Source organism: Cervus canadensis, chromosome 17 (assembly GCF_019320065.1).
Source record: "Cervus canadensis isolate Bull #8, Minnesota chromosome 17, ASM1932006v1, whole genome shotgun sequence".
NCBI classification, from domain to species: Eukaryota; Metazoa; Chordata; class Mammalia; order Artiodactyla; family Cervidae; genus Cervus; species Cervus canadensis.
In genome coordinates, this window is record NC_057402.1 from 29,417,182 (window position 1) to 29,439,611 (window position 22,430).

Consider the following 22,430-nt stretch of genomic DNA (forward strand, 5'->3'; position numbering starts at 1 on the left):
TATTCCAATATAAAATAAAATTTTAAAAAATGTCAGCATTTAAAAAAAAAACTGAAAAATGTCTTTGAAAAAAGCTTCTTAAATAGTGAAAGAAGAGAGTGTTATATTTGTAATTTGATATGAAACAGCAATCAACAGAAGCTTTTCATTCTTTATTCATAATTGACTCTGAAAATTTTCACTTTTAACTGTGTTAGGTCATGTACTGTGCTGTGGTGGAATAGTGTTTCTTTTCTCCTTATCAATTGGCTAAAATCATGGCAAAGGTTTACCTTCTCCACATTTGAATTGTGGCTTTTTACACAGCTTTGCTTTATTTTTTATTAAACTATAGTTGACAGTTTACAATATTTTGTTAGTTTCAGGTGTATAGCAAAATGATTCTGTTATATAAATATTTATTTGTATGTATGTAATATATACATGTCCTTCTGGAGAAGGAAATGGCAACCCACTCTAGTATTCTTGTCTGGAAAATCCCATGGAGGAGCCTGGAAGGCTACAGCCCAAGAGTTGGACATGACTTAGCAACTAAACCTTCCTAATACATATATATTCTTTTTCAGATTCTTTTTCATTGTAGGATATTGCAAAATATTTGGTACAGTTTCCTGTGCTATATAGTAAATCCTTGTTTATGTATTTTATTTATAGTGATGTATATCTCTTAAGTGGTGTGTATCTTGAAGAAGGAAATGGCAACCCACTCCAGTGTTCTTGCCTGGAGAATTCCATGAACAGGCTACAGTCCGTGGGGTTGCAAAGAGTCGGACATGACTAAGCTACTAACACACACATCTGCTAAGCCAGTACTCCTAAAGTATCCCTCCCCTTCCTTTTCCCTTTGGTAATCCTAAGTTTGTTTTTTATGTCTGTGACTCTGTTTCTGGTTTGTAAATAAATTCATTTGTATTATTTTTAGATTCCACATAAAAGTGATATATAATATTTGTCTTTCTGTGTCTGACTTCACTTAGTGTCATCATCTCTAAGTCCATTCATGTTGCTGCAAATGACAATATTTCATTTTTTTTTGTGGCTTAGTAATATTCTGATGTATATATTTACCACATCTTCTTTATCCTTTCATCTATCGATGGACACTTAGTTGCTTCCATGCCTTGGTTGTTATAAATAGTGCTGCAATGACCATTGGGGTGCATATATCTTTTTGAATTAGAATTTTTGTCTTTGCTGGATATATGCCTGGGAGTAGGATTGCTGGATTATATGTTAACTCTATTTTCACTTTTCTAAGGAAACTCTAAGGGCTTCCCTGGCCTGGTGGCTCAGACTGTTAAGAGTCTGCCAGCAATGCAGGGGACCTGGGTTTGATCCCTGGGTCAGGAAAGATTCCTTGGAGAAGGGAATGGCAACCACTCCAGTATTCTTGACTAGAAAATTCCATGGACAGAGGAGCCAGGTGGGCTATAGTCCATGGGGTTGCATATGCACAGAGCCGGACATGACTAAGTAACTAACACAAGGAACCTCCATACTGTTGTCCATTTTGGCTGCACCAATTTTATATTCCTACCAACAATGTAGGAAGGTTCGCTTTTCTCCACACTCTCTCCAGCATTTAATACTTGTAGACTTTTTTTTTTTCTTGGCTGCGCCTCATGCAAGATTTTAATTCCCTGACCAGGGATCAAATCTGTGCCCCCTGCGTTGAAGCACAGAGTCTTAACCACTGAACTGCCAGGTTCAGTCTCTCTTTGTAGACTTTTTTTTTTTTTTTTCCCCAGTGGGTTTTGTCATACATTGATATGAATCAGCCATGGATTTACATGTATTCCCCATCCCGATCCCCCTCCCACCTCCCTCTCACCCGATCCTCTGGGTCTTCCCAGTGCACCAGGCCCGAGCACTTGTCTCATGCATCCCACCTGGGCTGGTGATCTGTTTCACCATAGATAATATACATGCTGTTCTTTGGAAATATCCCACCCTCACATTCTCCCACAAAGTTCAAAAGTCTGTTCTGTATTTCTGTGTCTCTTTTTCTGTTTTGCATATAGGGTTATCGTTATCACCTTTCTAAATTCCATATATATGTGTTAGTATGCTGTAATGTTCTTTATCTTTCTGGCTTACTTCACTCTGTATAATGGGCTCCAGCTTCATCCATCTCATTAGGACTGGTTCAAATGAATTCTTTTTAATGGCTGAGTAATATTCCATGGTGTATATGTACCACAGCTTCCTTATCCATTCATCTGCTGATGGGCATCTAGGTTGCTTCCATGTCCTGGCTATTATAAACAGTGCTGCGTGTAGACTTTTTAAGATGAGTATTCTAGCTGGTGAGGTGATACCTTATTACCACACAACTTTGTTTTTTCCCCTTTGGGTTAGCAATTAACTTTCTTTTTTATTTGTAAAAAAAAGTTATATGCATCTTACATTTCATATATTTTCCTTATTTCTTCTCAAGCTGAGATCTTTTCCCATATGCCTTCCTCCTAGCACCATCAATTTATCTACTCTAATCTGAACCAGTTGCTTTCTAGGGCTAGTGAATAGCCTCTTTCCAGAAATTTCCTTTATTGCTTTCTTGAGTGGGACCAAACATTCTAAAGCCCATTTCTCCTCTTTCTCTTTTTCAGTTTTGTCTCTTTTTCTAGTCAGCATCATAAAGTAACTGTTTGAATAAAGATATATGGTAAATACATATAATATTAGCAAATGTTTGTATTTTGCTCTCATTGTGTGTGTTTGCTTGTCAGGGTGTGTGTGTGTGTGTGTGTGTGAAAGAAGGAGAGACTAGATATTGGACTATATAATTTTAGAGTCAAGAAAATTTTGCTGCAAACTGAAAGGCATTTATCAATTTTCTTGACATACAGTGGTGGTGATAGACCTAAGTCAATACATCCTAATTCTGTTTTAGATAAGCTGTTTTTAATCCTGAAAACTTTTATAATTGTCTATAAGTGTAGGTCTTAATTACAATCATTTCACTGTTACTTTGTACTTTAAACACTCAAACATTTCAGCTGTAAAGAATTGGTCTGTTATTTCTCTTTCTTTTCCATTTTCTGCATTCATTCTTTTTGAATTTCTATTATTCAGGTGTTGGATTTCTATGATGGTCCCTTATAACTCATCTTTGCCCTAGTACTTTCTGACTCTTCACATTTCTGCTTTAGACTCTAGAAGGGCTCAACTTTATTTTCGAATTTATTTTTAATTTCATTTAGTTAATTGTCTTTCTGGCACTTTCCAGCCTCTAGCAATCTTTTGATATGTCTTATTGGCTGATAATATCTCTCCTACTTTTTTTTTCTCAGTTATGTATTAATTCTATATTTATAGCTAGGCTTCTTTTTTTTGTTTATTTTATTTTTTAAATTTTTGGCTGCACTGGGTCTTCATTGCTTTTGCACAGGCTTTCTCTAGTTGCAGTGAATGGTGTGTGGGCTTCTCATTGCAGTGACTTCTCCTCTTGTTATGGAGCACAAGCTCCAGACATGAGGGATTCAGCAGTTGTGGGGCATGGGCTTAGCTGCTCTGCAGCATGTGGAATCTGCCCAGACCCGGGATCAAACCTATGTCCCCGGCATTGACAGGCAGATTCCAATCTACTGCACCACCAGGGAAGTCCCTTCTATTTTTATAGATTTCTGGTTCTATTTAGTGTAGACTCAGAAGAGATGAAAAGTAAAGGTGTATCACTAAAACCTAGTATGATTTTGTGGGGGAGCTATAGGCAATAACAGATTAAGGTTGAAGTATTAAACTAGCAACAGTAGGACACGTGACTGAAACAACTGCTCGACATTATATCACAAGGGCCTTGTAGATCCCTCTACTAAGAATTCTAGTTTTATCTTACAAGCACTTAGTGTTTCAGTAGTGAAAGTAGTCAGATTTGTGAAGAAGATATATTAAAAGACTAGAGGCAGGAAGGAAAATTCAAAGGCAAACAATTTCATACTAGTAATCAGGATGTGATCTAAAGCAGAAAGATCAGAGTGAAAATGAGGCAGAGATAAGAAAGATGGTACAGAAGAAATGTCCAAAACTGATTTAAAATATTAAGGCAAGAAATGCTAAAAACCCCAAATAGGATAAATATAAAGAAAATCACATCTAGGCAAATCATGATAAAACTTATGAAAACCAAAGACAAAAAGAAAACTTTTCTTTTTGAAAGAAAGCATCTAGGGAAAAAAAAAAAAAAGATATATTGCCTTCACAGGAGCTAATAAAGGCAAAATAAGAGTGACAACTATCCTCTCTATGTAAACAATAGAATCCAGAAAATAATGGAAAGATAACCTTTAAAGCACTAAAATAAATTAATATATGGAACAGTTTATAATTAAAACCTAGTCTATTTCTTTTGTCTAATTTTCTGTTTAATAAGGAATGTCACTGTATTAAGACAATACTTTCCTGGAATAATGTCCAGTTTAACAAAACCTTAAGAGAAGAAAGATTTCATAGTGGGAAAAGCATTGAGTTTAGGAGACTTGAAGATCATTGTGAAAAATCATAATTTAAACAGTTAATTTTGTAAGACGATGGGCTAGGTAGAGTAATTAATGTTCGTCCTTTGTGTGTGTGCTAAGTTGCTTTTCCACGACCCCATGGACTGTAGCCTGCCAGGCTCCTCTGTCCATGGGATTCTCCAAGCAAGAATACTGGAGTGTGTTGCCATGCCCTTCTCCAGGAGATCTTCCCAACCCAGGGTTTGAACCCAGATCTCTCGCATTTCAGGCGGATTCTTTACTGTCTGAGCCACCAGGGGTGCCTTTAATATGTTCTAAATGGTTGAGTCATGCTTAGTCTAGAGTCAGTTTTTTAACTCCCTTTAACTCTAATGTTTGATAATTTCTAAATCTCCTTCATAACCCTTGTCATAAGAAAGTTGACTCTTAGGTTAACTGTGGCAATATTTGATAAACATTTTAAGGGCAATAATGAAATAAAACTTTTATGAATAGAGGGTTGTGTACAATATAGGGTTTATAAAGAGAGGTAAAAGTGGATCTTTTTAAGAACTGTTAGGTAATAATTTTAAAAATGGATTGTTTATTTTATATTCAGGCAGATATTATGAAAATAACATTGAGAGGCAGTATAAGATAATGAGTGAAGACTTGTGCTCTGGAGTTTGATTTCCTGCTTGAAAACTCCAGCTCTCCAAATTACTAGCTATGTGACCTTTGGAAATTTCTTAACCTACCTGAATTTCAGTTTCTACATCTATAAAGCCTTTTAAAGATTATGGCATAAAATTGTAAGCTTTCTTCAAATGTTAGGTTTTTGTTTTTGGCCATTCCATGTGGCTTGTGGGATCTTAGTTCCCCAACCAGGGATCAAACCCAGGTAGCTATAGTGAAAGCACCGATCCCTAACCACTAGACCACTAGGGTTAGGAAATTCTCATTAGCTATTATTATTATTATAAAAAGCTGGCAAAGCAAAGTTAGTACATTCAGAGTAATTGTATAATACTTTTTGCTAGATTCTGGTATTTGGCTCAGACAAAACAAGTACCCGAGGAACTTTGCATTTTACAAAACAATGGAAGAATTAAAAAAGAGAAAGAAAAGAGAAAAAATTGTTAAATTTCTATGAATAGTAGGAATTGTGTTGACAGTTCACTTATGTAATTTTTTTAACCACACAGTGAGTTTATAATGTAGGTATTATTTTTATTATTTTACAAATAAGGAAACTGTCTTAGAGATGTTAAATATCCTATATTTTTGCCAATTTAACAAAATGATCATTTACCAATGAGCAAGAGGGGTGAATTTCAGGGAGAGAAGACTGGTTTCCTTATATGAATTCTAGAAAAAAATAATTATTATTAGCTGTTTCAGTATAAAACTGATTTCTACTGTAATTATAATCACACATCTGCTGTTAACAATATTACATTTCTTTGTTGGCTGATTATTTAGTTTATCTATTGATTTCTTTTCATTATCATTTTATTTGCAGTGGAATCAATCAACTCTAGATTAAATTAAAAGTAGATTAAGTACAGCTTTTCATTCTAAAAAATATCTCACTCATTTCTACTTTTCATGTACCCTCAGTTCAGTTCAGTCGCTCAGTCGTGTCCGACTCTGCGACCCCATGAACTGCAGCACGCCAGGCCTCCCTGTCCATCACCAACTCCCGGAGTCCACCCAAACCCATGTCTATTGAGTTGGTGATGCCATCCAACCATCTCATCCTCTGTCGTCCCCTTCTCCTGCCCTCAATCTTTCCTAGCATCAAGGTCTTTTCAAATGAGTCAGATCTTTGCATCAGGTGGCCAGAGTATTGGAGTTTCAGCTTCAACAGTCCTTCCAATGAATACTCAGGACTGATCTCCTTTAGGATGGACTGGTTGGATCTCCTTGCAGTCCAAGGGACTCTCAAAAGTCTTCTCCAACACCACAGTTCAAAAGCATCAATTCTTCGGTGCTCAGCTTTCTTTATAGTCCAACTCTCACATGTACCCTATCCTTCAGTAAAAAATATTTTTGGAAAAATATATGAAATCAACCTTTTATAATGGGATATAAAATCAAATTGTTTTTCCTTCTCAGAAGATTATCTAGAATCTTATCTTCCCTTTAATAGACAGTTTACTCTGTTAAAAGAGATCTGGGCATTTTTGAGGAAGCAAGGTAGATTTGAGTAAGTGTCTAGAAATATCATAAATTAGGTGCAGGGTAATTTACCTATATTTTATACAAACCATAAAATAAAAACAAACTTATTAAATAACTTCTTGTTGAAAAAAGATTTAAATGAATTTTTTAAATGTCAAATGTCACTTTATAATGTCTTTTTAAAGCTAAGTCTTTCTTTTGTTGATCACCAGACTATGACCTTCAGTGATTTGGAAGTTCCAAGTTTTTATATGAAGTCCATTATGAAGTTTGATTATCTACAGTTGTTGAATTTAGGTATCGTCACTATACTTGGATTACATTAGCAGAATTTTCTCTTTGTAAAGATTGCTTATGTTTGGATATGTGGATACCTGGCTACTCTCAATTAGATCAGACCTATGCTGATCAAGAATAATGAAGTGAAGTACTGATAATGTATTTCTTGGACAATTTCAGTGAACAGGAAATATTTGTCTCTATTAGTCTAAGACTAGAATGCTATGGCAGGAGAAGGCAATGGCACCCCACTCCAGTACTCTCGCCTGGAAAATCCCATGGATGGAGGAGCCTTGTAGGCTGCAGTCCATGGGGTGGCTAAGAGTCAGACACGACTAAGCGACTTCACTTTCACTCATTGGAGAAGGAAATGGCAACCCACTCCGGTGTTCTTGCCTGGAGAATCCCAGAGATGGGGGGGCCTGGTGGGCTGCTGTCTGTGGGGTCACACAGAGTCGGACACGACTGAAGTGACTTAGCAGCAGCAGCAGCAGCAGCATGCTATGGCAGGCTTCCCAGGTGGCTCAGTGAGTAAAGAATCCACTTGTGATGCAGGAGATGTGGGTTTGATCCCCCAGTCGGGAAGATCCCCTGAAGGAGGGCATGGCAACCCACTGCAGTATTCTTGCCTGGGGAATCCCATGGACAGACGAGCCTGGCAGGCTACAGTCCATAAGATCACAGAGTCGGACACGACTAAAGCAACTGAGTAGTGTGCGCTCAGGATGCTGTGGCAAAGAGAACAATGAGTCAATACGTTAAAGAAGATGGAATCTGGCTTCTCTTTTAAATAACAGCCCAAACTGAAAGGTTCAACTCTGTTCCATGAGGTTATTCAGAGACACAAGTTTTTTCCATTGTTTGCCCAATCATCCCCTTAGGGTTGTCATTCTTTGCACGGTGGAGATGGAGTCTCTGTGGCTCCCGGGTGAGAAAGGAAAGAGCGTGGTAGAGGCATACTCATGGTCCGAAGACTTAGGTCCATTAGAGGCACGTGTCACATTTTATTCTATGGAGAAAAATAGTCACACAAGGCTGGAAATTCTTGTTTAGTTTTGTGTCTAGGAATAAAGGGAAAATGCATTTTTAGTCAACAGCTAACAGTCTTGACTTTATGACCTGTGTTGTTTCTGTTGATCCCATTGAGGTTTCCTGATGATGTATATTTTACCTCTTGAAAAGGGTAAGGATTGATGCAGTTCCGGTGTGGACTCTTAAACTGGAGAAATAATAACACCGTTTGTTATTTTTTCAGACTGGGTGCATTATTATATCCTGTTTATAATGGCGAGAAATTATAATCTCTCTTTGAATAAGATCCTCTCCACTTTTTTTTTTAACTTACTAGGTCTCAGGAGGATGTGTGTGTGCACTAAGTTGCTTCTGTCGTGTCCGACTCTTTGTGACCTCTGGACTGTAGCCCTCCAGGCTCCTCTGTCCATGGCATTCTCCAGGCAAGAATACTGGAGTGGCTTGCTGTGCCCTCCTCCAGGGGATCTTCCCAAGAGGGACTGAGCCTGTGTCTCTTATGTCTCCTGCACTGGCAGGCGCGTTCTTTACCACTAGTGCCAGCTGCGAAGCCCCTCAGGAGAATAGGAAGCAATATTAAAGTTCTGTGAGTTCGCTATGTCTTGTGACTCTGTTTCTAGTCTCCCCCTTTTTTTAGAGGGAAAAGAGCCAGCTTCTTCTAACTCTGCAGTGAAAAATAAGTTCTTGTAGATTAAAGCACATTTTAATGTCCTTTCTTCCTGAATCAGGCCTCTGTTTGAGCATTGCTTAATAGACATCTTCTAATGTGTCTTCTTCTAAAATAATTGGGTGTAGGCAACTTCTCAGGGGAGAGTCACCAGGAAAATACTAATACATATTCTGTAGTTTAAAAGAACAGAGAATGATATCCACTTGTGTTGGATAGTTATTAGTCTCATAATTATTCTATTATAATCAAATTTTGTGTATATAAAGATGCCAGTAAAGCCAAGAACTCTCTTCTCACTGATTATCATCTATGGTTAGTAGCATATGCCTAAATTTCTCAAGCAGAGGGACTTCCCTGATGGTCCAGTGGTTAAGGCCTGTGCTTTTAATGCAGGGGGTCCAGGTTCAATTCCTGGTCAGGGAACTAGATCCCACAGGCCACAACTATAAATCCTACATGCCACAACTAAGACCCAGTGCAGTCAAACAAATAAATAAAATATATAAAAAAATTTCTCAGGTAGAAATTATTTATGTGTGCTTAGAGACTTTTGTTGCTACAATTCAAATCTCTCTGGGAAAATTAACTCTTTAAACTTTATAATCATTTTATATTTTATTCTGGCTGAATTTTCATTGATTTTATTTAGGGTTTATTTTGATATGAGCAAGTAGAAAGTTTAAAGTAGCTGTGAGCAGGTCCATGGTTAAGGGAAATGAACAGAAAAGATTTTGTTTGTTTGTTTGAAAGATTTGTTTAATTTGTGGATTTGTTTTTCATGGAAGGTCACCTTGAGTTCCAATTGATTTATAGAGGATAAATTAGAACTGATCATGCCCACTAAAAGAATTTATTATGTGCAAAAGTCATTAAACAGTCCCTGAATTTTTAGCCTTTATTTTGAGTTAGAAAATTACTATTGCTGATTTAATGAAAAAACAACAGTGCATTACTTACCTCGACTCTTAGCTTGTTGGGGACGGCAACTGGGACCTAGTGTCTGTTCCTGTTGCCTCTGCCTGCTGACCTGTAGCCACCATGTACGACTGCATTTCCATCCACCTTGGCCAGGTTGGCGTCCAGATCAGTAATGTCTGCTGGGAGCTCTACTGCCGGGAGCATGGCATCCAGCCCAATGGCCAGATGTGCAATGACAAGACTATTGGGGGAGGATATGACTTCCTCAGTGACACAGGCGTTGGCAAGCATGTGACCAGCGAGGTGTTTGTAGACCTGGAACCCACAGTCATTGATGAGGTTTGAACTGACACCTACCGCCAACTCTTCCACCCTGAGCAGCTCATCACAGGCAAAGGAGATGCTGCCAATAACCATGCCCAAGGTCCCTGCACCATTGGCAAGGAGATCATTGACCTTGTCTTGCACTGAATTCAGAAACTGGCTGACCAGTGCCCAGATCTTCAGGGCTTCTTGGCTTTCCACAGCTTTGATGGGGGAACTGGTTCTGGGTTTACCTCCTTGCTGATGGAACATTTCTCTGTCAATTATGCAAGATGTGCAAGCTGGAGTTGAGCCCTACCCCAGCTTTCCACAGCTGTAGTTGAGCCCTACAACTCCATCCTCACCACCCACATCACCCAGAAGCACTCTGACTGTGCCTTCATGGTAGACAATGAGGCCATCTATGACATCTGTCATAGAAACCTTGATATTGAGTGCCCAATCTACACAAATCTTAACCGCCTTATTAGCCAGCTAGTGCCCTCCATCACTGCTTCCCTGAGGTTTGCTGGAGCCCTGAATGTGGATCTGGTAGAAGTCCAGACCAACCTGAACCTGGGGCCCTATCCCCGCATCCACTTCCCACTGACCACATACGCCCCATCATCTCTGCTGAGGAAGCCTACCATGAACAGCTTTCTGTAGCAGAGATCACCAATGCTTGCTTTGAACCAGCCAACCAGATGGTGAAATGTGACCCTCGCCATGGTAAATACATGGCTTGCTACTTGTACTGTGGTAATGTGGTTCCCATAGATGTCAATGCTGCCATTGCCACCATCAAGACCAAGTGTGGCATCCAGTTTGTGGACTGGTGCCCTGCTGGCTTCAAGGTTGGCATTAATTACCAGCCTCCTACTGTGGTACCTTGTGGAGACCTGGCCAAAGTACAGCGAACTGCGTGCATGCTGAGCAACACCACAGCCATCGCTGAGGCCTGGGCTCACCTGGACCACAAGTTTGACCTGATGTATGCAAAGCGTGCCTTTGTTCACTGGTATGTGGGTGAGGGCATGGAGGAAGGAGAGTTTTCTGAGGCCCGTGAGGACATGGCTGCCCTTGAGGAGGATTATGAGGAGGTTGGTATGGATTCTGCTGAAGGAGAGGGAGAGGAAGAAGGAGAGGAATACTAATTGCCATTCCTTCGAGCCCTGCAGCACCTCATACTCAGAGCATCAGCGCTAGCTTACAGGTGCAAAAACTTTCTGACTAGATTGTCTTAGCTTTCAACAGTGACCATGTGTACCTGTAAGACTTCTGTCTCAAAAGTAAAAAGTTTAGGAAAGAAAAAAATAGCACTGTGAATTGAAAATAGCAAGATTTACTTTTCGTAAATCATGCTAAAAGTTTTGATAAAGGAATCTGAACATTTATATATCACTTTAAGGATAAAATGTATTGGTGATAAATCCAAAGGGCAGGTGAAATAAAATTTAAGTAACATACTTTTGTTAATAAGGATATTTGATCTACCATTGATATTCTGAAGCTGTTATCAGTCACATGTTAACATTTATTTTCAGCCCTTGGCCTACTTAGTTTTCTACTCACCAATTTTAATCTGTTTTTAAAAATTGCAAGTAACACTGCTTGATGATGAAGGAAGAGCTTTTCCCCTAATTGGGCAAAAAAAATAGATTCCTAATGTTGTAAGATTATTTGAGTGTTTAGGTCTTTGTAAGTTGTAAGAAATGAAGCTGTAAAATTTGTGTTAGGTCAATCTCTCACTTTAAATTGGATTCAAGACATTATTATGGGTGCCTTAATTGTGATAGTGTGAATCCTTGAACTCTAATTTGGATCTAATTGACAACTACATCATCAATGCTTGTAAGTACATGGACCATGTTTTATTGGCTTCCCAGGTGGTGCTAGGGGTAAAGGACCCACCTGCCAATGCAGGAGACATAAGAGACCTGGGTTCAATCCCTGAATTGGGAAGATCCCTTGGAGGAGAGCTTGGCAACCCACTCCAGTATTCTTGCCTGGAGAATCCTCATGGACAGAGGAGCCTGGCAGGCTGCAGTCCATTGGGTCGCACAGAGTTGGATATGACTGAAGCAACTTAGCATGCCACACACATGTTTTATTAAGCTCTCTATACCTAGTTCTTGGTATATAGTAGATAATCAACAATTTAAGTGGACACTCAATAATTCTTTGATAAGTTCATATTCAAAATTAATTCATAATTATTGATTCTTTTTTTTTTCTGTGCTATGTGATAAGAGCTAAAGATTAGTAAGACAAATGGTCTGGTTAATAGAGGAGAGGAGATTAGAAAAGGGCAAACATAACTACATATAAAGTGAGATAAAGTGAGTATCCTGAGATAAATGTAAAAAGTGTAACAACAGAGGTTCCAGGGGCAGAGAGTTTGGAGATTCAGGAATGGAGATTCAGGAGATTCAGGAGATTCAGGAGGCTGTGACATTTGAGGTAGTCATGATGGCAGAGAACACATTCCATATGGAGGATCGGTGCAAATCAGACTATTTTCTTCCTCTGACATGCCATAGATATTCCACAGCACTTGATTCATAATACATAATGAAGCTTTCGTGCTGAGGTTATTGCCCTCATTCCCTTCACTAAAATATAAACTTTTTGAGGCTTGTATGTTGATAAAGCTTGTATCCTCTGTTAAATCAATGAGTGTGCTGTGCCCAGTAATATGTTAACAATTTACCCTTTCAAACTACCAAAAATTTTAGTTTTGCTAATTATGTTAAATCCACCAGTTGAATATCATCTAGTGACCTCAGCTGACTTCATGTGGAGTTTAAGTATGATACTTATCCCCTACCTGATCCCTTGACTTGATTTCATTAATCATTAAGTATAATAAATGGCTATTGTTGTAAAATACCAAGTTTTCTGTTAGTTTGTTACATGGCCACAGATAGGTAGAGCAGGCTGTTATGAAGATTAAATGAGTTAACTTATATAAAAACTTAGCACAGTGTCTGGTACATAGTAAATATTTCATAAACATTTGTTGCTATTATAATATTGCTGTGCCATAACCACAATTATGAAATCTGTGTTTGTGTGTATGGGTCTGTGTGCTGTGTGATTTGCAAAGTGAAAATGAACTTAAAATGAAAGGCAATAAAATGATACAGCTTCAATACAGAACAGGCTTTGAAAAGTAGCCATTCAATAAGAAATTCTTGCTTTTTTCTGGCTTAGCATTAAGTAATGAGTTCTTTTTTCTTCAAGGTGTTTATTTTTTCCTAGACTTTTTCTCATATCACTTTACACTGGTCATCTGAACAGCCCATCTGAATAATCTTCAGTACTTTCTTGGCTTCAGTTCCCATTATTTGTTAATGAACCCCAAATATTTATTTTTAGCCCATCTTATTTTTGAACTTCAGATGTGAATATTTAATTGCTTACTGAAAATCTCCCAAGTGGTAAAAATGGAACCCATCAACCCCTCATCTCTTCTCAAATTTCCACTCAGGTGTTCAAGTCAAAACCTGATAAAAATCTGGTCTAAGACCACAAACCACATTGGTTGTAAGTTCACTAAAATTGGATCCTGTCTGTAGGTAATAACTGAAAAGTTTGAAGTCTTCATAACAAAACTTATGTGCTGAAACTTCTAGGTGTATGAAACAACAATGCATATAGATGGTGAAGAACATCTTATAAAGTATTTGATCTTTGGGATATGCTAAGAAAACTGTAACAGCTTGGAAAGACTTCAGATTTAGACCTTTTTTATTTTTAGTTGGTTCTTCTTGCTCAAACCTATTGAAGCTTGTGACCATATTCCTTAATGGAAATTTAATCTGAAGGATGTCAAACAGGCATATATTCATCATTTGTCCCTATACTTCTTAATGCTTTGGTACCTTTAGCAGTAGTGAAGCCCATGGCTTTTTCCAACTGGCACACGGCACCTTTCCTCTCCCCTCCATAACCTTGTTAAGAACAGCCCTTATTCTACACTGGCTGTGTGTCCTGTGCTGTGCTGGGCTTAGTCGCTCAGCCGTGTCTGACTCTTTGTGACCCAATGGAGGCTAACCCGCCAGGCTCCTCTGTCCATGGGGATTCTCCAGGCAAGAATACTGGGAGTAGGTTGCCATTTCTTACTCCAGGGGATCTTCCCGACCCACAGATCGGAGCCATATCTCTTGGGTCTCCTGCATTGGGTAGGCAGATTCTTTACCACTGAGCCACCTAGGAAATTTCACATAAATATTCTACATCAAATTTAATAAAATATTTATATTTAATTGTTTCCTGTCTCCTTGTGTCATTTTTTTCTGTATCATTTTTCATGTATTTTAATATAACTTTTGATTATTTGTGATGCTCTTATCCTTAATTCCTGAAAATAATTTTAGCAAAAATTTCAATGACTTGAATTGGGGAAACAATGTATCTTTCTATTGAAGCTTTACCGTATATGATAATATGCTTAAACTCAAAAGTAAGGGTTTTCAGGGAAATTATACTTGTTTAGTTTGTTCAATCCAGTGGTTGCCAGAGAACTTAAAATTGCATAACATTTGTCATGCTGTTTATTCTTTAGTTGGAAAGACTTAGAACTTAAAAATTGATACTTTAGTTAACTTTATGGGTGCTTTTGCTACTGCATGAACTAAGTGGGAGAGGAAATCTTTCATATGTATACTTTCCACTTGGTTAGACTACATAAGAGGCTTTTTTCCTCTTAAATGGCTTCCTTAGTTGTTCACTATCACCTCAGATGATTTCCAAAATTCCTTGACAATCAGTCTTAGGTGGGTTTGCTTTCTGAAGGTGAGATTCTTCCCTTCCATATCCTCATTATTAATTTACTAAATCTGTGTGTCCTGTTTCTTTTGATTCTTTGCCTTTTTTCTTTCTTTTCTTACATTGCAGTCTTTGTCTTGCCAATGTTTCTTCAGCTTCATGGTGTATTATTATGTTTGTGTTCCCACAATGATTTTATAAAAATTTTGTCAGTTAGAGGAGAGGTGTTTATCTCAGAATGTTTCATTTGACAAAATTATTTTTGCATAGGTTTCCTTTAACCTGAAATCTTCACTGTTCCTCAGATGGGTTCTAAATATCCTTGACTTTTCAGAAACATCAGTTGCATAAAATGAAGCATATCTGTAACATGCTTACAAGCATGTGCTAATGTAATAGGACTAAAGGACATAGAGTGTTTTGGAAGAGAAACTTTTAATTAGCTGCTTTAGTAGAAACAGTTACAGCTCTCCTTTCCACTTGGCGTAGAAAATGGACTTTGGTCTTTAGATCAGCTCATGTAAGACAATTAACTGGCAGGAAAATTAGTGATCTTTGCTACATGGATCCAACAATATCAGGGAGGTGTTAGAATAACTTAAACTTCCCCAGTGAGCTTCAGGGCTTTAATGAGAAGATTTTCTATTCTTGTGTGATTAATATTGCTCTGTGAGAGAAAGAGGACTTTTTTTTCCCCTGAAGGAAATGTAGAGCAAAAGACTTCATGATAAATGATTAAGAGGAAGTTTAGATGTGGTTAATCCCTTATAACCCATAGGGAATTAATTATTTCTAACCAGTAACAGCCACCAGCATGAGTAACCTCTCCAGATAATCTTTACAGCCTGCAATATATTAACAAAAACCTCTTTTTAAACTACAATTATTTTAATTGTTTATTTTATGAGTTCAATCAATCAAGCAATCCACGCAGATTAGCTATGTAATTGTGTAAAATTGTGAACCTGTATCATGGTGTTTTGTTTTTTTCTTTAGCTGTATGATTTATGGGATCTTAGTTCCCTGACCAGGAACCAAACCCAGGCCCTGGCAATGAAAGGGCTGACTCCTAACCACTGGATTGCCAGGGAATTCCCCTTATAATGTATTTAGTGACACTATTATTATTTATAACTGGGCTCAGAATTTTTTCTTTGTAAAAATAGTCATTGTGAAAACTTGAAAGTGAAAGTTGCTCAGTTGTGTCCAACTCATTGTGACCCCATGTCCTATACAGTCCACAGAATTCTCCAGGCCAGAATACTGGAGTGGGTAGCTGTTGCCTTCTCCAGGAGATCTTCCCAACCCAGGGGTTGAACCCAGGTCTCCCGTATTGCAGGGAGATTCTTTACCAGCTGAGCCACCAGGGAATTATCAGTTCAGTTCAGTCGCTCAGTCGTGTCCGACTCTTTGTGACCCCATGAACCACAGCATACCAGGCCTCCCTGTCCATCACCCAGAGTCCACCCAAACCCATGTCCACTGAGTCGATGATGCCATCCAACCATCTCATCCTCTGTCGTCCCCTTCTCCTCCTGCCCTAAATTGTCCCCAGTATCAGGGTCTTTTCCAGTGAGTCAGCTGAATCAAAATGAACAAACCGACCACGAGTGTACACGTTTTGTGTGTGTAGGAGCACAGCTCTGTATCTGTGGGTACATTCTGAAAGTCGGTAGGTTAAGAGAAACAGGATGGGGATGAAAGAATAAGGGAAGGAGTCCAAAAGAGTTACTGAACTAAGATATTATTAGGATATGTGGGCATACACAATCAGTGGCTTCTTTGCACAAACACAACTCTTTTTTCATTATTGGTTTTCATCATCACTTATACACTAAAGCAGATTTTAAGATGTCAAGGAGAAGTGAGAATTTAATAAGTAGAAGCATCCTAATGAAACAGTGACATGAAGTAGCAAGGATGTCAAGAAGTTTGTGAGAAAAGTAAAATACAAGTAGGTATTAAGTAGACGCTCACCATGTACACTGAGCAAAAAACTGGCCAGAAAGTTGATGAAGCTTAGGAAACTAGGGTGGATACTTAAATTTTAATTGAGGAAGTGGTAGTTATAGAGAAAAAGGAGAAAAAGCAATACAGGAGGAAACCATTTCACTATTGATATTAACTCTCTCTGAATGCGTTTGGGATGTTTTGATTTCAGCAGGAGACATCACATTTATTCATTGAAAAAAGTGGTTTAATTGATGGTGTTATAACCCAGCTGTGCTTCTTTGGCCACTTGATGTGAAGAGCCAACTCACCGAAAAAGACCCGGAGCTGGGAAAAATTGAGGGCAGGAGGAGAAGGCAGTGACAGAGAATGAGATGGTTGGATGGCATCACTCACTCAATGGACATGAGGTTGAGCAAACTCCAGGAGCAGGGAAGCCTGGTGTGCTGCAGTTTGTGAGGTCACAGAGAGTCGGATATGACTTAGCAACTGAACAACAATGAAAATGCTTCTGGAAGCTTGTTAAGAAAGGGAGTCTCCTGCAAACAGTCTTTCAACTGCAGCTTGGCCACATAAGAATGGGCCCTGGATCTAGATCAGTACACTGACCAAGAGATAAGGAACCCATACAGCCTTGCTGGGCTTACCACCTCGCATAGGAATATCTTTCCCTGTCTCATAATCAGTGTGTGCTCCTTTTTACTGCGTAATGTCCGGTGTCTACGACCCTCAGGCACCACCCACCCCCCCACAACTCTCTGTATTTCAGACCACACAGGGGAGTGGTTGAGGTCCTTGTATTGCAATATGAAGTGAGGTGCACGCGGCCACACTATCTCTGAGGCTGTAGAAAGGATCTGCTGGCCTTGGGGGACCAATGCATTGCAAAGTGTTGTGTCTTGCTACTCTTTCATCTCTTGCTACAAGTAAACACTGCACTACTTGAATCTGGTGTGTAGATTATCTGTGTGCAACCCTGAATACTGCTCTAGTCTTTAACCTGAGTATCACTTACCTGCCTCTTAAGCGTGGCTGTGCTGTGCTTAGTCACATAGTTATGTGTCATAGTCATAGTCATGTCCGACTCTTTGCGACCTCATGGACTATAGCCTGCAGGCTCCTCTGTCCTGGGGATTCTCCAGGCAAGAATACTGGACTAGGTTGTCATGCCCTCCTTCAGGGGAATCTTCCCAACCCAAGGATTGAACCCAGGTCTCCCGCCTTGCAGGCAGATTCTTTACCGTCTGTGTCACCAGGGAAGCCCCTAAGCTGGCTACATTCATGTTATCTTCTATCCTGGGGCATAGACTGACCAGTGAATAGTAGTGAATAGTGAAACAAAACCTTGCCAAGTCTCACAAGAATTGTGCCATTATTTGGAGCTGAGAAGAGAATTACATGCCATTCATCATTCAACAATGCATATTACCACTGACAATGACTACTTCAAGTCTATGAGTTTGTTGCCGCTTCTGTATCATCCTTAGGCCACAGAACATTGGCCAATCCATCAGTCAGCTCAGATTCGCTGATGTGCCTCTGGACCAAACTTCTGAGATGGACCCACCACCTTTGCTCTCTGGTCTCATGGTCTTCCTCTCAGGAATTCTTCTAGGAATAAGGGGTGGGTTTCCTTATTGTTTGGGTTTCTCAGACCTCTCTAATGTCATGCTTAGAGGAATCACCACTCCATACCCTCTCTTGCAACATTTGATATTAATTACCATTAAAACTAGAATACAAATCAATACCAACAAAGATATTATTTACATGTCCTTGAACCAGAAAGCCTACTCTTTTAAAATATTCCATGAAGGAAGGGATGGTATACCATCTATCTAGGATGGCAGAGAAAGGGGAAAGTAATAAAACAGTTAAATGTTCATATTGAGATTATTTGAACATTCACATTCTATCAAATTTGGATTTAACTGTGCATGTTATTTTCAATAGAGTGATACAAATAGATCTTAAGAAATAAACAACAAAAAAGAAACCTACTTTTTTTCAAATCGAAGTCAAGGAGTTATGGAAAATTTTCCCATTTTAATAATTCTTTGATTACTGGCCTTTATGTGGTTGAATTTCGATCAACAAAGAAATTTGGAGATTAAGACAATTAATCAGAAAATTCAGTTGAAAAATAGCAATTGAAAAATAAGTGAAATTTCCTGCAGAATGCCAGCATTTGGTACCTATACACATATGATTTATGAGGTGGATGCATAACTCTCTTCTTTACTCTTATGAAAAGGTTATTCTCTAATTGTCATTGTGTATAAATTAAAATGAAGATAGAGTATACAAATATTCTAATTGACTAAAAGATTAAAATTGTGAGTCTTCCTAGAAATATGTCAGGATTCACGAATATCTTATTGCAGTTTTCTTCCTACTGTAAATAAAGGGTCAACCAACATTTTCTAATAACTTACAATTGCCTCTTTTCTTGTTAGAACATGCCATCCAGCACTTTTTGATTAGATGTTCTCAGATAATAGCTGGGGCAGATTGACCAAAGGAGAGCAATTTCTTTAATCAGAATAACATAATGATTCCATCACAAACTTTAGATGAGATTGTGGGTATTACCATTTTGTTGTTGTTGTCTGCTAATAGTGCTATATCCTTAGTGGAATCAAAGACAGCTTTCTGTAGATCTCAATACAGCTTTGTAAAAGACCATAATAATGCCTTTAGAATCAAATCCATTTGCTGTTTCTAGTAGTTTGGTTATAATTGGAGGACAGGGCTGAGCAGTGGGATGTAGTAAGCAAAAATCTGAATCTTCTGTGTGGTAAAGATGGTGACCTTGAGCTTCTCCATGATCTCAGGTTGTTTTGTGGGCATTGGTTTCTTTGCCTATGAAAAGAAGGATTTGTCCAGCATGTTCTGAGTTTTTTCCATTTCTAACTATTTTTGGCTTATTTAGCTAGAACTCAAGAGATTCTCTGAATCTGACTGGTGTGTGATATAAACATTGCATGCTCAGTCACTCGGTTTCTGACTCTTTTGTGACCCCAAGGACTGTAGGCTCCTCTGTCCATGGGATTTTCCACCAGAACACTGGCGTAGGTTATCATTTCCTTCTTCAGGGGATATTCCTGACCCAGGGATCGAACCCATGCCTTCTGTGCCTCCTGCATTGGCAGGCAGATTCTTTACCACTGAGCCACCTGGGATGATTATAAAAAAAAAATATTTGACTTCCAAATGGGGAGTTACAAATGTTGTATGGAAATATTGTGTGGTATCTCAACATTTGTGACATGGGGAGCAGAATCAATGTGATTAAAATCACAAGCACAATGAATTGCCTGTTTACTGCAAAGAGAAATAATTGCCTAAAAACAATATGAACTAAGTGAAAACACAATACCCCATATATTAGTTGGAAATATATAGTAAACATTATTATTTTTATATCTGATAAAATGCCAGCTATGTCAGGATAAGTGATTTGAATGTATTATATGTAATGAATGTATTTAAAAAGGAGCTTTTTAGCTGGTTGAGCAGTTTATACTTTGTGAATATAATCAGTGTATTTATTATTTTCAAAATGTATATCAGGAAGGCGAGGGATCAAGATGGTGGAGTAGAAAGATTCTGAAATCACCTCTTTCCAAAAGCACAAACTTCAATTACCAAAATTACAACTACTTACAAATTAACCCTTTCTGAGAATGCCCTGAAGTGTAGCAGAAAAGATTTTCCACAGCTAAAGATATAAAGAGAGAACCACAACCAGATGGGTAGGAAGGATGGAGCTGTGGTCTAGTCAGGACCCACACTCCCAGGCAGGCAACCATAAGTAGGAAGGATATCTCAATCACTGAGATCCTCCTGGAGAAGTGAGGAGGTTCTCACCTGAACCCCACATTGAGTTGAGAGGCAACAGTTTGAAATGTCCCTGAGTCAGACCCACTTGGTGACTTGGAGAGCCTCTTGGAGAGGGACGAGGGAGCTGGGACTTCCCCTGGGGACCGAGATGCTGGGGGCAGCCATTTTTGTGATCTCATTCTACCCTGCTGACAATGGCTCTGGTGGGCACCATCTTGGAATCCTTCCCATGGCCTGTTAGCCCCGGGGGCCTGCCCCATTCACAAGCATACCTGTTGCAGTCACATGCCACTAGGCCTTGCAGCCAGCACTGCTGGAGGGCCTATCCTGCCCACCAGCATGCCCACAGCAACCGCAGAAGGCAAGGCCTTGCAACTAGTTGGTTCAGTGAATCCACAGCAGTCAGCCTCACCAAGACAGAAGGGAGCCCACAGCCCATTAAGAAGACAGACACCCCTGGAACTTTTGTCTCTGGTGGTCAGAGGGGAGTCTGCCACTGAGCTCATAGAGCATCTCCTGCATAAGACCACTTCCCAAAGATTTGGAGACATAGGGCCTAATACACACCTAACACGTAAATATATATAAAGGATTAGGCAAAATGAGGAGAGATATAAATACATTTTAAATTTAAAAAAAGCAAGACAATACCTCAGAAAAAAAGCTAAATGAGATGGCGATAAGAAATCTACTTATTAATGAGTTCAAGGCAGTGATCATAAAGATGCATACCAAACTTGGGAGACAAATGGAACGACACAATGAGAACTTTAATAAAGAGTTAGAAATTACAAAAAGAACCAACTAGAGCTAAAGCATAGGAGAAGGCAGTGGCACCCCATCCAGTCCTCTTGCCTGGAAAATCCCACGGACGGAGGAGCCTGGCAGGCTGCAGTCCACGGGGTCGCGAAGAGTCTGGACACGACTGAGCGACTTCACTTTCACTTTTCACTTTCATGCATTGGGGAAGGAAATGGCAACCCACTCCAGTGTTCTTGCCTGGAGAATCCCAGGGACGGGGGAGCCTGGTGGGCTGCCGTCTATGGGGTTGCACAGAGTCGGGCACGACTGAAGCGACCTAGCAGCAGCAGAGCTAAAGAATACAATAACTTGAATGAAAAATATGCCAGAGAGAACCAACGCCAGATTAGAGCAGCCGTCCCCATCCTTTTTGGCATCAGGGACCGGTTGTGTGGAAGACAATTTTTCTGCAGAACAAGGGGTTGGGAGAGGGGGAAGGGAGGGATGATTTCAGGTTGATTCAAGCACATTAAATTTATTGTGCACTTTATTACTATTATTATCACTATTTCTATTATTTTATATATGAAATATAATGAAATAATTATGCAGCTCACCATCATGCAGAATCAGATCATCAGGCATTACTATATTCTCATAAGGAGCACACAGCCTAGACGCTTCACAGGGGCAGTTCACACTAGGCTTTGCTCTCCTCTGAGAATCTAATGGGCTTCTCTGGTGACTCAGACCATAAAGAATTTGCCTGCAATGAGGGAGACCTGGGTTCGATCCCTGGTTTGGGAAGATTCCCTGGAGGCGGGCATGGGAACCCATTCCAGTATTCTTGCCTGGAAAATCCCATGATGCCGCCGCTGTTTTGACAGGAGGCTGAGCTCAGGTGGTGAGTGATCAATATGAGTGATGGGGGGTGGTTTTAAATACAGAGGAGCTTGCTCCTCTCCTGTGCAGCCTGGTTCCTAATTGGCCATGGGTGGGTACCCGGTCCATGGCCTGGGGGTTGGGGAGCCTTGGATTAGATGATACAGAACACATCAGAGATCTGGAGCCAGAGTAGTGGAAATCACCGAGCTGGAATAGCAAAAATTAAAAAAAAAAATTAAATTTGTATAGTTTAGGGGCCCACTGGGACAACTTCAGCAATTCTATCTGATAGAATCGTGTGTTTGTATGACCATTTCTATTTTAATAGAAAAATATAGAAGTGTGCTTTTAACTGACATTTCTTAAACATATAGAGTGAATTGATAATTTTCATGGATATAAAATTACTACTAATAGTTTCT

General features: G+C 39.3%; 1 non-coding gene and 1 pseudogene across 1 annotated transcript; both read left to right on the forward strand.

Annotated features, from left to right (window-relative positions):
- Positions 1-8,949: 8,949 nt before the first annotated feature.
- TRNAK-UUU lies at positions 8,950-9,021 on the forward strand. The gene has a single exon. It is a non-coding gene; the product is annotated as a tRNA-Lys (tRNA).
- A 615-nt stretch (positions 9,022-9,636) lies between these two features.
- Positions 9,637-10,973, forward strand: LOC122455072 (annotated as a pseudogene).
- The last annotated feature ends 11,457 nt before the right edge of the window (positions 10,974-22,430 follow it).